Source organism: Myxocyprinus asiaticus, chromosome 31 (genome assembly GCF_019703515.2).
Source record: "Myxocyprinus asiaticus isolate MX2 ecotype Aquarium Trade chromosome 31, UBuf_Myxa_2, whole genome shotgun sequence".
NCBI classification, from domain to species: Eukaryota; Metazoa; Chordata; class Actinopteri; order Cypriniformes; family Catostomidae; genus Myxocyprinus; species Myxocyprinus asiaticus.
This window is the reverse complement of record NC_059374.1, coordinates 44,004,866-44,020,408: the sequence shown is the minus strand read 5'-3', so window position 1 is coordinate 44,020,408 and position 15,543 is coordinate 44,004,866. Positions and strand designations below refer to the sequence as shown.

Sequence of the window (15,543 nt, the reverse complement as noted above, 5' to 3'; positions counted from 1 at the left end):
TAATGAGAGAGAGAACAGAGAGACAGTGTAAAATGATAGCGAGGTGTGTGATAATATTCTATAGCGCTCTTAAAAAAAGACAAACAGTTTGAATTAAGAACAAACACATGTAAAAACACTCTCATAAACTGTACAATTATTCTACGTACAAAAATAAATCATAAAAGAGCAGCGATGTTTTGCTTGTACCGAAAGATATTTTCTCTGTGGCTGCTGTCAGGCCGGTCGTCATGGGTAAGTAATGTCTGAGAGCCGGATAATCACGACTAAACTCAATAAACCGTCAGACAACCAGAGACCAGCGATCCATCACACACACACACAACTCGCATGGAATATTCTCATATTCCACACACACACACACACACACACACACACACACACACACACACACACACACACACACATTCATTCATCATGTTGCTTCAGGGAAAGATGTTCCTTCAAGACCCAAAAACTGCCAACAAAACAAATGTGAGTAATATACATACAGCAGCCAGATATGATACACACACACACACACACACACACACATCTGGTCTCTCTCTCTCTCTCTCTCTCTCTCTCTCTGTGTGTATGTGTGTGTGTGTGAGTGTGTGTGTGTGTGTGTGTTGAAAAACACCTACAAATAACATGTTACTAAATGAATCGTGTGCAGATATGCAAACATTATCAGATGAGTGTGTGTGTGTGTTAATATTCAGTGTTGTGTTTTGTATTTCTTTGGTTTAAATTTATCTTTGTAATAACACACTCTTTCTGTGTGTGCATATGTAAGTGTGGATGGTGTTTATTAAATGATGATGAAGATTATGATGATGATGGTCATGAAATAAGCACAACATGTGTTGTCTCACCCTCTAGCGAGTGAACGCCCTTCTCTCGAGCTGTCTCATACACACTGCTGAAGTCATCGCCCATGTTTGGATCAGCACCCGCCTCTTAACAGAACCTTCACCACACTGAAAGAGACAGACAGATCATCAATGTAAACCAGAAATCAAATTAAGTTTTACTTAGAATAAACAGAATAATGTACATGAGTAATACACCATGCCATAGTGTTTAACAATGTTACATATATGTTTCAAATGTTCTTTCTTGGCACACAGACAGTCAAACAGACTGAAAATAGATAGATAGCTAGACAGACAGACAGGAAGATATACAGACAGACAAGTAGTCAGACAGACAGATAGGAAGATATACAGACAGACAATAGTCAGACAGACAGATAGACAGACAGACAGACAGACATATAGATAGATAGATAGACAGAAAGTCAGACAGACTGTTCCACTGATGGGATGTGAGCTGTTTCCATGGAGACGCTGCTGGTCTTGAACGGTCCAGGGTTCCAGAACACTTGAGTGAACAGAACACACAGTCACCAAAAAGAGTCAGTGCAGCGTCAAAACAAACACACACCCTATACACGGACACACACACACAGGTCTCATGTACATGAGTTCACACACACAATCAGTCAGTCATTTTAACACAGTCAGTGTTATTGTCACTGTGCACTGACCGAACGAGACGACACACACACATACACAGTAAAACATGATGTTTAAATCTGAACATAAAGGTAGTAAAACTAACCCTCTTTCTGGTTCTAAACTTTAAGCTGATAAAAAAAAAAAAAACTTGATTAAAAAGTTTGTGAACAAACTTTAGGTTGGCTTGAAAAAGTCTGGTCTGAGACAGACAGACAGATAGACAGACAGATAGATAGACATGTTTTAACACTTAGCTAGGCATTGCTAACATGTTTTAGCATGTTGCTAGCACGTTGCTATGGAATGTTAGCTTGATTTAATATATTCTATCATATTTTAGCACTTAGCTATGTTCTAGCATGTTTTCATATGTTGCTATCATATTTTAACACTTAGCTATGCTCTAGCATGTTTTAGCACTTAGCTAAGTGTTTCTTTCGCGTTTTAGCATGCTGCAACAATTAGGTGTTGCTAGCATGTTTTAGCACTAAGCTAGGCGTCATTAGCATGGTGCTGGGGTTGCTAGCATGTTTAAGCTCTTAGGAAGGTGTTTCTAGCATGTTGCTAGCATGTTTTGGCACTTAGCTAGGTGTTACTGTCATATTTTAGCACTTAGCTATGCTCTAGCAAATATTAGCACTTAGCTATGTGTTTCATTAGTGTTTTAACATGTTCTAAGTACATTTTAGCACTTAGCTAGGTGTTGCTAGCATGTTTTAGCACTAAGCTAGGCATCATTAACATGATGCTGGGGTTGTTAGAATGTTTAAGCATTTAGCTATGCTCTAGCATGTTTTAGCACATAGCTAAGTGTTTCTTTCATGTTTTAGCATGCTGAGAGCATGTTTTAGCACTTAGCTAGCTGTTGCTAGCATGTTTTAACAATTAGATAGGCTTTGCTAGCATGCTTTAACACTAAGCTAGGCATCGTTAGCATGGTGCTGGGGTTGCTAGCATGTTTAAGCACTTAGCAAGGTGTTTCTAGCATGTTTTGACACTTAACTAGGTGTTACTATCATATTTTAGCACTTAGCTATGCTCTAGCATGTTTTAGCACTTAGGCTTTGCTAGCATGTTTTAGCACTTAGCTAGGCATCGTTAGCATGGTGCTGGGGTTGCTATCATGTTTAAGCACTTAGCAAGGTGTTTCTAGCATGTTGCTAGCATGTTTTGGCACTTAGCTATGCTCTAGCATGTTTTAGCACTTAGCTAGGTGTTGCTAGCATGTTTTAGCACTTAGATAGGCTTGCTAGCATGTTTTAGCACTAAGCTAGGCATCGTTAGCATGGTGCTGTGGCTGCTAGTATGTTTTAGCACTCAGCAAGGTGTTTCTAACATTTTGCTAGCATGTTTTAGCACATAGCTAAGTTTTTCTTTCATGTTTTAGCATGCTGATAGCATGTAGCACTTAGATAGGCTTTGCTAGCATGTTTTAGCGCTAAGCTAGGCATTGTTAGCATGGTGCTGGGGTTGCTAGCATGTTTAAGCACTTAGCAAGGTGTTTCTAGCATTGGCACTTAACTAGGCGTTACTATCATATTTTAGCACTTAGCTATGCTCTAGCATGTTTTAGCACTTAGATAGGCTTGCTAGCATGTTTTAGCACTAAGCTAGGCATCGTTAGCATGGTGCTGGGGTTGCTAGCATGTTTAAGCACTTAGCAAAGTGATTCTAGCATGTTGCTAGCATGTTCTGGCACTTAGCTAGGTGTTACTATCATATTTTAGCACTTAGCTATGCTCTAGCATGTTTTAGCACTTAGCTAGGTGTTGCTAGCATGTTTTAGCACTTAGATAGGCTTGCTAGCATGTTTTAGCACTAAGCTAGGCATCGTTAGCATGGTGCTGTGGCTGCTAGTATGTTTTAGCACTCAGGAGTTTCTAACATCTTGCTAGCATGTTTTGGCACTACCTGTGTTACTATCATATCTTAGCACTTAGCTATGCTCTAGTATGTTTTAGCACTTAGCTAAGATTTTCTTTCATGTTTTAGCATGCTGATAGCATGTAGCACTTAGATAGGCTTTGCTAGCATGTTTTAGCACTAAGCTAGGCATCGTTAGCATGGTGCTGGGGCTGCTAGTATGTTTAAGCACTTAGCAAGGTGTTTCTAGTATGTTGCTAGCATGTTTTGGCACTCAGCTAGGTGTTACTATCATATTTTAGCACTTAGCTATGCTCTAGCATGTTTTAGAGGCTGTACAATGTTTAATTATAAGATCTGAGGAGAAAAAGTTTGTTTATGTTAGAAACCAGAGTACTGACCCAGACCAAAGTACAAACTCAAACACACCTGTGAAAGAGTTAAACTGCATAGAAAGTAAGAGCTTTCACTGAAATCAAAGAGACACTTAATAAAACTAAATGTTAAAAATGATGGAATAACAAGTTGGTTTTTCCACACAAACACTTTCATAAATGCTTAAAAACAAACAACTAAATTTAAACAACATCGAATTACCTGAATTCATCAGATTACGGAGATATGTCTGCAAAAAATACAGTACATCCCAATCTTTTTCAGCTTACTGAGGATATGCAATATATATTCCGATAATTATGTATTTGTTCTTAAATGGCATTAAAAGTGTTTTTTTTTTTTTTTTTAAATCAAAGAAACCATAATTTCAACAAAACAGCCATTGTAGCCAAGTATACTGAAAATGTTTAATGCATGAAATTTTGAAGGCATTTTCCCAAGGTTTTCCACTAAATGAACACAAGGAAGAACGATATTTAATCATTTTCATTTAGCACCAATACAACAATATAGTAATAAAAAGTGATATACAGTATATATTACTTATTTGAGATGGCCATTAGAATATTAAAAATATTTGTATTATATTTGGGGATACGTTATACATTAAATTATACAATTATTGAAAGGTGTTATTTTATATATGATTTCTATGCTGATCAATCCCACACAGAAAGATATCAACTAACTTTGATGAGGCAAGTCGCTTATTTTTCCGCTTGTTTCTCTTGCAAGATCCGGCAATAATGCAACTGGTATATTTCAATCTAAACAGTCGCCATTTGGAAAAGAAGGCTGCAGAACGGCAGAACTGGAATGAAAAAATACAGTTTCTACTCAGAACGAACCGAAATGAAAAACACTAGAATTTCATGTGGCACAACGTTTAATCTAATCAGTTTTGTCTGTCTGATTTACTTCATACACAGTTGAAAGATCACAAATACAAAATGGATTGTTAAATGGATTAAAAGCTGATCGGAACAGCAAAGACAGAAACAGTCATCAAATAGTTGACATTTCTCATGGATTGTTTAAAACAGCTACTAGTGTCAAAAACAAACAAACAAAAGATATATTTTCTTCACAGCTGTCTGCAAATGTCATAGACTGTGTGAAACAACCTGAGATCACAGATCAATAATAAAGACATGTTCTGTGTTCGGTGTGGGTAACATACGGACACACACCTGCCTCAGACAACCTTGTGTTTACAAAACACACCTTACAGAGGACTCTTTCAGAACACCACACACACACACATACACACACACCTGGACAGATGATGTCCAGCTGTCCAATATCTGTATCAGACAGCTGGTGAAAGCAGAGGCCAAAATATGTGAGTGTGTTCAACCAGTGTTGGGGAAGTTACTTTGAAACCGTAGTTAAGTTACAAGCTACTCATAACTTACTGTCAAGCAACACTTTAAAAAAAAGGTATTTAGCTACACTACAAGCTCCTAACAAAAGGGGAAATATCTTTTTAAATACAGTAACAATAAAAAGGTATGTGAGCACTTTGGAATTAGCTGGTTTTCTGCATTAATTTGGTCAAAATGTGATCTTGTTTTCCGTATAGTAGACTCATAAACAGAGATGTTAACCAGTTCCAATGATTCCTTCAAGTCTTTATCTGTCACTCTAGGGTTATTTTGTACTTCATTGAGCATTCCGCGGTGTGTCCTTTGAGTCATCTTGACTAGACGGCCACTTCTAGTGAGAGTACCTATAGTACTAAATCATCTCCATTTATAGACCGTTTGTCTAACTGTGGACAGATGAATATATAAACTCTTCAAGATAATTCTGTAACCCTTTCCAGCTTTATGCAAAGCAACAATTCTAGATCGTAGGTCTTCTGAGATCTCTTTTTTGTGAGGCATGGTCGACGTCATCAGAGGCTTAGCAAACTCAAAGTGTTTGAGTGATTTTTAGAAGTCAAAGTGGCTCTAACCCACACCTCCAATCTCGTTTCATTAGCTCGATGCCAGGTTTGCCATTTCCCTCCATGAATCATTGTGTTACAGTATATTTTTATTTTAAATGAATTTATCTTTCATTGTGGTTCTCTTGCAAACCTGTCATGTGTTCAACAGATCCAATCCATGTTCAATGTAAATTATTTATTTACAAAATAAGGCGAGGAAGTGGCAAAATATCGGTATCGGCCGATAGTTTTTGTTAAAATCATTATAAGCAAGTAATGTTCATATTGGTGCATCACAAATAAATACGAAATACAAATTTAATAAGGAAACATCCAAAAAAAAGTACAAAATATTTTACTATAAATAAAGACGGTGTAAAATGCGTTCAAACATGAACTGTCCAAATGAACCAATTCACTCAAATGAATCAGACATTCCAATGCTATATAAGAGAGAGAGGACATTTTAGGAGAGCATTGGTTATTAGGTATGTAACGCATGCACATTAAATACATTTTGTTATATATCTTAAGTTTCCTCCTGCTGAAGTTCACGCTTCTCAACTCTTGCCCTCATTAAGAATAAATGCCCCATTCCCACCCACTCCAGAATAATCCCAGAACATTCCCACCGTGGCTCGCCCTTTTCACGCCCTAAATGAGGGATAATCCCCCTCTCCAGAAGCCCTTCTTTTCTGTCTTTCTCTGCGCTCTCTCATTTCTCTTTCTTTTTCTTGGAGTGAGGCATTGTGCCGTCCGGTCGGAATGGTCAACAAGGGTTCCTCTTCATCGCTGATCATTGTCCACGTGAATGGACAGATGTGGGTGGTGTCCGTCGCCGGGTGAAGAGTGCAAACAGTCTCACACACATCAAAGCTCAACAAACATCTCTGTCTAAAGCACATCCTTCTGCTTTTGGAAGAGCAACAGTGTCAGACTTTGATCACGGTCCAGTTGGTTCTCTATCGGACTCACCCCAACACCCAAACAAACCACAAATACAGCAAGATACTCTACAAAGACCTCATGTTTAATTGTAAAACTTTTTTTTTATACAACATTAAGATTTAAGGTTAAATGTGTATTTTACTGTGGGGTCCAAAAGTTTGAGACCACATTGAATTTACAGTGCAAGTAAAAAAAGAATAAAAAGAAAGATAGCTTTAAGAAAGAGAAATTATGAAGTAAATGAGTGACAATGATCTTGTGAACTCTTTGAAAAGACGGTCAGATTGAAGCTCTTTGGAACATTCTCAAACCATGCTTGAGATCATGATCATCGGGTTATATTCATGCTGTCATTAAAGCAAAAGAGACTAAGGGCGTTTTCACACCTGACTCGTTTGGAGCATTTGTTTCAGAACCTGGTGTGTTTTCTCCCTTAGTTCAGTTCGTTTAGGCATGTATGAACACGGAATTTGCACTCGGATCTGCACTGAAACAATCGCCACCGATTTCAAACTAACACTGGAGTGGTCCGCTTGTGGTGAGAATTCAATCAGACCCAATGGACCAAAGAATCAACCCATATCCCTATAAAAACCATGAGAAGATCTGCAGAGAAGAAATCTGTAGGTCAGCACGTGACTGTAATTCAAAATAAAAATGTGGACATATTGGCGACTATATTAGGTATAATTGCATATTTAAAAAAGGTGTTCCTTAATAATTCCTGAGGTCATTTTAGTAGGATCGCTTCTATCTGTTGAATAAAGGCTAGGCTTGGGATTGATGCCTTTTTAGCACATCGATAATCAGACCATTTTCCTGATAATTATCTACATATACCTGCATTTTTTCAGATATAAATCTGTTCTCAACAAAATTGTGTTCTCAACACAACGTTGGTAAGGTGTGAGCGGCAGGGTGACTTAAAGGGGGGTTGCAACTGGACGCTTCTGGCGGCATGCACACCACCGCTCGCCAGGGCCAGTACTAAGGTGCAATCTTTGGGGGGGTGGGGGGGCATTTTGATGTAGGGTGGGCAAGTGGTTGACTCTTTATCAGACCGGGAGGGGGATATCAGAAGTTTCTGGTATCCCCCAACTGTTTACAAGTGCTCCTTGCTGCAGACTGTAGCACAATGACGTAGTGGATCTAATCCCATGCGTATTGTATTTTAGTGATGTAGAGGATGTTTTAATGTGCATGCATATTCACATTTTAATGTTTTGTTTTATTACTGTAGCATACTTAACGGTCATTAATACAGTATATATTCATATAACACACACACACACACACACGCATTTATATATAAGGGCTGCACAATTAATTAAAATAAATTTGCGGTGATATTGTGCAATTATTTAACCACAAAGGGCTATGACGATTTAATTAAATTAATAGATAAATCAAGATGTTCACTTCAGAGTCTATGTACGCTGCTCTGTCCTGTCTGTATTGTGTATAAGCATTATTACAGTGTATTGGGAGCAGTTCTTTGCTCCACATCTCGTGCTCAGAGTAACAGATGTGCTCCATTCGGTTCTGTGCGCTGAGCGCGTCATTTTATGTATGTTTGATCACTACATGTTAATATACAAATACAAATAATTCACCCCATGGCATTTATGTACAGCGATGTTAAAATGAGGAACACATTATAGTGAGGTGTATATTGCTTAATTTATATATTTGTTTTCTGTGGGTGAAGAGGAAAAACAAGGAAAAGTAATTTACGAAATCCATGGTTATGGCCATTTTTAAAAGCTAAGCTATATTAAACAAGTGTCTCAGTGTAATACTTTAATACTAAGTAATAATGTACTCAGTGTATACATACAAACCAAAACATCCACTATGTCACCAAAATCCACTGCGCAGAGGATTAGATCCACTACATCATCGCTCTACAGTCTGGAGCGAGGACCCTCTCACTGTTCATCTCTTTGTCATACTTGGGGGGTGCTCTTTGATAATTTCGCTTGGGTCGGTCCCCCTTGATTTTGTTTCGGAATTGGTCCAGACGGCATCAGAAGTTTAAAGGGGGCACAAGAAAAATCTAGGGAGGCAATGCCCCCTCAGCTTCCCCTTAGACCCGGCCATGCCACTCGCCATCTGTCGGACGCATCCAGCAGTTACAAGTACAAGTCTTTTTGTGATTTGACTGCTTGAATAAAAGACCTATTCAAAGTTACATATTGCTATTTCTTTTTTCTTTTTTTTTAATCCCCTTTTCTCCCCAATTTGGAATGCCCAATTCCCACTACTAAGTCTCAGTTGACACCGCGGAGACTCACAGCATGTGGAGGCTCATGCTATTCTCCACGATCCACGCGCAACTTACCACGCACCCCATTGAGAGCGAGAACCACTAATCATGACCACAAGAAGGTTACTCCATGTGACTCTACCCTCCCTAGCAACCGGGCCAATTTGGTTGCTTAGGAGACCTGGTTGGAGTCACTCAGCACACCCTGGATTCAAACTCACGACTCCAGGGGTGATAGTCAGCGTCAATACTCGCTGAGCTACCCAGGCCCCCAATGTTGCCATTTCTAATTGTTCAGTTTGCGTAGTTACACCAGTTTCAAACACTAACCTGCAAACTCATCAATGTCACTTTGTTAATTCTTGAAGTACAAAAACCTTTGCAACTTTTATATGTATGGTGACGAGATCCTCAACTTTGTTTGGACTGCCACCTGCAGCAAGCACAGATGTTGGGCTTCTAATTTAAATGTCGGCTTATGTTAATATATTGACGCCTCAAAACGTATTGAGAAAATAACATGCCGATTATTTATTGATATATATCGATGTTTTATGGCATTCCTAATAGCGGCAGAACAGACACAGGTAGGACAGTGTTAGCAACTTTTTGACTGATTAAAAAAAAAAAAGAAATAAAACCATTTAGAAGGCATGAAATAACTCACTCTCTCTACTGTGTGTGTGTGTTTGTGTGTGAGAGAGAGAGCCCTATGACTGTGAGAAAAAGTAACTAACGACAGATAAAAAAAAAGCATGACAGAAATTTAACAACTCATCCATTTGAGTGACAAATAATGTTTATTTGTAGCACAACCATTTACATTTATTCATTTGGCAGATGCTTTTATCCAAAGCGACCTCTTTTGGAACACACTGATGTTTTGCATAACTGTGACATAAACAATACTCATCAATTTGTACCGGATGACACATTTTTTCAGGCATATTTATTTAACAGGGACATCAATATATGAGCTAAATCCAGTAACAGCGCACAAACATTCTGACCAATGAGGGGACATTTTGCTCACATGAGACTTTTATTAATTACAATTTTGGTCCGTTTTAAAATGTTGCTTTGTTAAAGCGAATCGAACCAGGAAGAAAATGCAACACTGTAACAGTTTCAGTCCCTGTTTCGGAACAAATCAAACAAGCTACAGGTCTGAAAACAACATTCTCAATCACTTCAACTTATCACTCTGATAATATAATTTATAATAAAACAGTTTGTATTGAATTTGAAAAGAATGCTAAATAGAAATATTGGCATTAGTTACAGATTTTGGTTTAAATCAATTTGAGTGAATCTCATCGTCTCTTCTGCTACAGTGAACACTTTAACAGCTAATTATAACTGCTTATTCCCCTTTTACAGACCTGTGACCATACAGAACCTTTATAATTTACATTTTACATTTGGCAGACACTTTTATCCAAAGCAACTTACAGTGCACTTATTACAGGGACAATTCACCTGGAACAACCTGGAGTTAAGTGCCTTGCTCAAGGACACAATGGTGGTGGCTGGGGGGATCAAACCGGCAACCTTCTGATTACCAGTCATGTGCTTTAGCCCACTACACCACCATCACTTATAATGACCCGCTACAGCTGAGACAACTAAAGCACATCCAGAACCAACCCGAATCTTACTAGTCTCATGTACAGTTGAAGTCAGAAGTTTGCCAAATACATTTAAACTCAGTTTTTCACAATTCCTGACATTTAATCGTAGAAAACATTCCCTGTCTTAGGTCAGTTAGGATCACTACTTTATTTTAAGAATGTGAAATGTCAGAATAATAGTAGAGAGAATGATTTATTTCAGCTTTTATTTCTTTCATCACATTCCCAGTGGGTCAGAAGTTTACATGCACTTTGTTAATATTTGGTAGCATTGCCTTTAAATTGTTTAACTTGGGTCAAACATTTTGGGGAGCCTTCCACAAGCTTCTCACAATAAGTTGCTGGAATTTTGTCCCATTCCTCCAGACAGAACTGGTGTAACTGAGTCAGGTTTGCCATCTATTTTGTGAAGTGCACCAGTCCCTCCTGCAGCAAAGCACCCCCACAACATGATGCTGCCACCCCCATGCTTCACGGTTGGGATGGTGTTCTTCAGCTTTCAAGCCTCACCCTTTTTCCTCCAAACATAATGAAGGTCATTATGGCCAAACAGTTCAATTTTTGTTTCATCAGACCAGAGGACATTTCTCCAAAAAGTAAGATCTTTGTCTCCATGTGCACTTGCAAACTGTATTCTGGCTTTTTTATGCTGGTTTTGGAGCAGTGGCTTCTTCCTTGCTGAGCAGTCTTTCAGGTTATGTTGATATAGGACTCGTTTTACTGTGGATATAGATACTTGTCTACCTGTTTCCTCCAGTATCTTCACAAGGTCCTTTGCTGTTGTTCTGGGATTGATTTGCACTTTTCGCACCAAACTACGTTCATCAATAGGAGACAGAGTGCATCTCCTTCCTGAGCGGTATGATGGCTGTGTGGTCCCATGGTGTTTATACTTGCGTACTATTGTTTGTACAGATGAACGTGGTACCTTCAGGTGTTTGGAAATTGCTCCCAAGGATGAACCAGACTTGTGGAGGTCCACAGTTATTTTTCTGAGGTCTTGGCTGAATTCTTTTGATTTTCCCATGATGTCAAGCAAAGAGGCACTGAGTTTGAAGGTATGCCTTAAAATATATCCACAGGTACACCTCCAATTCAGTACACCTCCTATCAGAAGCTAACTGGCTAATTGTCTAAAGGCTTGACATCATTTTCTGGAATTTTCCAAGCTGCTTAAAGGCACAGTTAACTTAGTGAATGTAATTCACGATGTTTCAACGATGATCTTGTGTGATTCTATGGAAGTGAGAAAATATGACATTTTGTACAAATGTTAAGTTTCCAGTTTATTTCCTGGTTTAACTGAGATCAGACTTTTGGACCCCACTATGATGTTTTACGTAAACATTCAACGCACAAATTAAAATCACTTTATGTCCTAGTGTGATTATTAAACCGCAAAGGTTAATATTAATGAGCTAAATATATATTTTGCATGTGCTACACATATTCAAAGTGAATATGTGGAGCCGGTGTTGTGCCAACCTTTTAGAGCTCCTTGACCCATACACGGAAACCAGATTTTGTAGCAGATGCCAGCGAGCAGAGCACTAATTCACTTTGTAGCGCTAGGCACATACAGACTATATATTTATTAAATTAAATAGCAGACTTTTGTGGTTTAATAATCACATTGGGCCACTTAGCGATCTGCTTTTCCAGAAGTGAGAAGCTACCATCAAAAACAACCTGAGGAAGGCCTGGGTATCTCAGCGAGTAAAGACGCTGACTACCACACCTGGAGTTGAGAATTTGAATCCAGGGTGTGCTGAGTGACTCCAGCCAGGTCTCCTAAGCAACCAAATTGGCCCGGTTGCTAGGGAGGGTAGAGTCACATGGGGTAACCTCCTCGTGGTTGCTATAATGTGGTTCTTGCTCTCAGTGGGGTGCGTGGTGAGTTGTGCGTGGATCCCGCAAAGAATAGCGTGAAGCCTTCACACGTGCTACGTCTCCGTGGTAACGTGCTCAACAAGCGCGTTAACGGTTCTTTTACCAAGAACTGCCCACTTATACAAGAAGAGACTGTCCGACTGACCTGTAAAACAACCAACCACAGTTTGTTTTAACACAGTATGTTAAGAGGCAGAAAATCCAGTATTGATGATGCCACAACATCAGATCGATGTGTGAAAACTTTCCATCTGTTTAAAAGTAAGAAGTACTGACTAATTCACAGACGTAACTCCAATAACAAACCAGAATCTAAAGATGTGCTAGTGGAAATCTTGTGTCTGAATGAAAACTCTGAATATGTTTGACAGATATGATGTGATGAATGCCACACACGTATGTCAAATTTGGTATTTTTTGTTTGTTTTTGAGAAAAGGTCTTCTAAACTACATCCGGAACCAGACCAAAAAACTACGTCAGGTACGAATAAACAGCTGAACTGAAAGAGGAAACAGTCTATCAGGAAACAGTTGTGTGAGAGATGAAGGTCGTTCATATACATCACAGTCAGTGTGGGCGGTCACTTGATTCCCCTGCAGCTCTGATTGGTCACCAGGGGGTTTGAATGACAGGAAGACACAAGACTGAGCGTCACAGCAACAGTGAGTTATGCCACTCATAACAGAGAGAGAGAGAGAGAGAGGAACACACACACACACACACACACACACACAAACACACACCACTTGTGATAAATTATAATATGTTCAATACAGACACTGATAGAAACATCATTAATCAATTTCCTCTGGGTGAGCGAGTGATGTTTTCAACAGTGTGAGCATCTGTTTTTATCAAAATCACTTGAAAAGAGAAGATTTGTGTTATTACACACACACACACACACACACACACAGAATCAGACACACAAACACTGTGTTTGACAGACAAGACAGAGAGGTTTGAGTTTCTCACAGGGATGAATGTCACTACGGCTGTCCTCAGAATAGCACACTACTCAGTATGTGAGTTTTCCGTATGGATAGAAAACCCGGATGATCTACATTTGCAAAAATGTACCATATACAACAAGAGCATATTGTATCCTACAGTATCAACTGGGATTTTTAACATCTTGACTCAGTATTTTCATCAGACTGCCAAAAGTTTTTACCCAACAACATTTATTTTATAACCTTACGGTCCTCACTGAATTAAACGTAACTGTGACGATGCATGGCTGAATCTAATGAAAACTTGTCCAGGTCACAGTTAACAATTTAAGCTCTGAAGGTGTTTTTAAAGATTTCCTGTTTCAGTGGCATACCCAAAATTAAAGGCTTATAACTCGACAAAAAACAACAAAAACAAGGAGGGCCAAGTGTTTGGTATCGTTATAAAGAAAACTTAAAAAATAAAATAATTAATGATATAGATTATGATATATTCTAAAACTCTCAGCCCAAGAAACTGCTAAAAAAAAAAAAAAAAAAAAAATTGTACTTATTGAGCCAAAAATGTACTTATTTTCTTATTTTTCTGACTTGACATTATATATCTCTGGGTGTAAACAAGGTGGCTCCGAAAAACATTTGTTTTGTTCCCAATCATGTCGACTGTATCTGATAAAAATGTTGTGTTTATACGACAAAGCAATCAAACGTTAAAGCGTTACAAAAACTATTTATCATAGTGTCCAAAAACGTCTCCAAACAAATAAAACATAATAATTGTACATAAGAACTAATTACACATGCAAACACAACAATGACTAAAGGTTTGCATAGCATGCAGACATGATTTTAGTAATGAGATTTCACAGAATGAGTTTCATTCTGTGTCATTTGAGTCATCATTGAGTCTGTGTCATGTATTTGGCGCCATCTCCTGGTGGTCATATATAACATTGTGCTTCATGTGGATTATCTAATGATCTATGCATCTGATTATCTTGTGTGTGGACTCGTTTGAAAAATAATCACCTCCTCTAAGTAATGCTATGTGATATTTTATGTTCCGTTTAGTTTTTTTAAAGTTATACGTGAAAACGTGGCATATAAGCAACTCCAACATAATTGTCAAAGATATATTCTTAGCTATTACTCACTATATATTTGTCTGTGAGTAAAACAAATAGGCTGGTTGTATTTTACTCTTTGAGAGCTTTCCAACAACATATGACACATGACTGTTTGATCAGTCTGATGTTTTTACTGATTACAATAATATATACGGTGCAATTCTTTTTTATAAATGATCAAAACAGAACACTTCTGATTTGTCTGCAGATTTCAAAGCACTTGTTCAGTTTTGGTCATAATGTCTACATGCATTGGAAAGTAGAGCTTCTAAACTTTCTCGTGAGCTTATCATCTGAGCTTAAAGAGACAGTTCACCCAAAAATGAAAATTCTCTCTTCATTTACTCACCCTCATGCCATCCCAGATGTGTGTGACTTTCTTTCTTCTGCAGAACACAAATTAAGATTTTTAGGAGAATATTTCAGCTCTGTAGGTCCACACAATGCAAGTAAATGGTGACAAAAGTTTTGAAGCTCCAAAAAGCACATGTACAGTGAAAAAGATGTTATATTTTTGTCAGTTCTCACCCACAACTGATTGGACGCTGACGTATACACGGAGTTGCGCTGGAGATGATGCAGAACTTCGTCACATATGTACTTTTATCTTACATGTAGGATAATAATAATCATAAAACCAACAATAATAATACTTGTTATTCTTATAAAATGGTATGATCTTCCTTCTGTTTGTCATGTTTAATATATATTTTCACAATAATTAAAATAATAATACTGCAAAAACTGCCAACAAGAATAAAAACATTTGAACAAGAGTTTATTTATTATTTTTAGCATCTTGACAATCTCCCATCCAAACTGGGCAGCATTTCTGAGCACAGAGAAGAGATAACATGTGCATAGCGCCCTCACGCATCTGTAATACAGTACTACATTTAATAATAACAACATCCATTGATTATTATTCCAATAATACATTCAATGTGTGCAGTCACCTTAGTACTGAGCCCCTAAAGGGTCAAGGTAGTGGGGGACAACACAGTTAAAATGACATTAAATGCGAGTGGTCTGAATG

General features: G+C 38.2%; 1 protein-coding gene and 1 pseudogene across 2 annotated transcripts in view; both read right to left on the bottom strand.

Annotated features, from left to right (window-relative positions):
- The window catches only part of anapc15 (anaphase promoting complex subunit 15), a 337,271-nt gene that overhangs the window by 125,687 nt on the left and 196,041 nt on the right, over positions 1-15,543 (bottom strand). The gene's annotated exons all lie outside the window — the stretch shown is intronic.
- Positions 1-15,543, bottom strand: part of LOC127422189 (caseinolytic peptidase B protein homolog) — a 63,644-nt pseudogene that overhangs the window by 35,177 nt on the left and 12,924 nt on the right.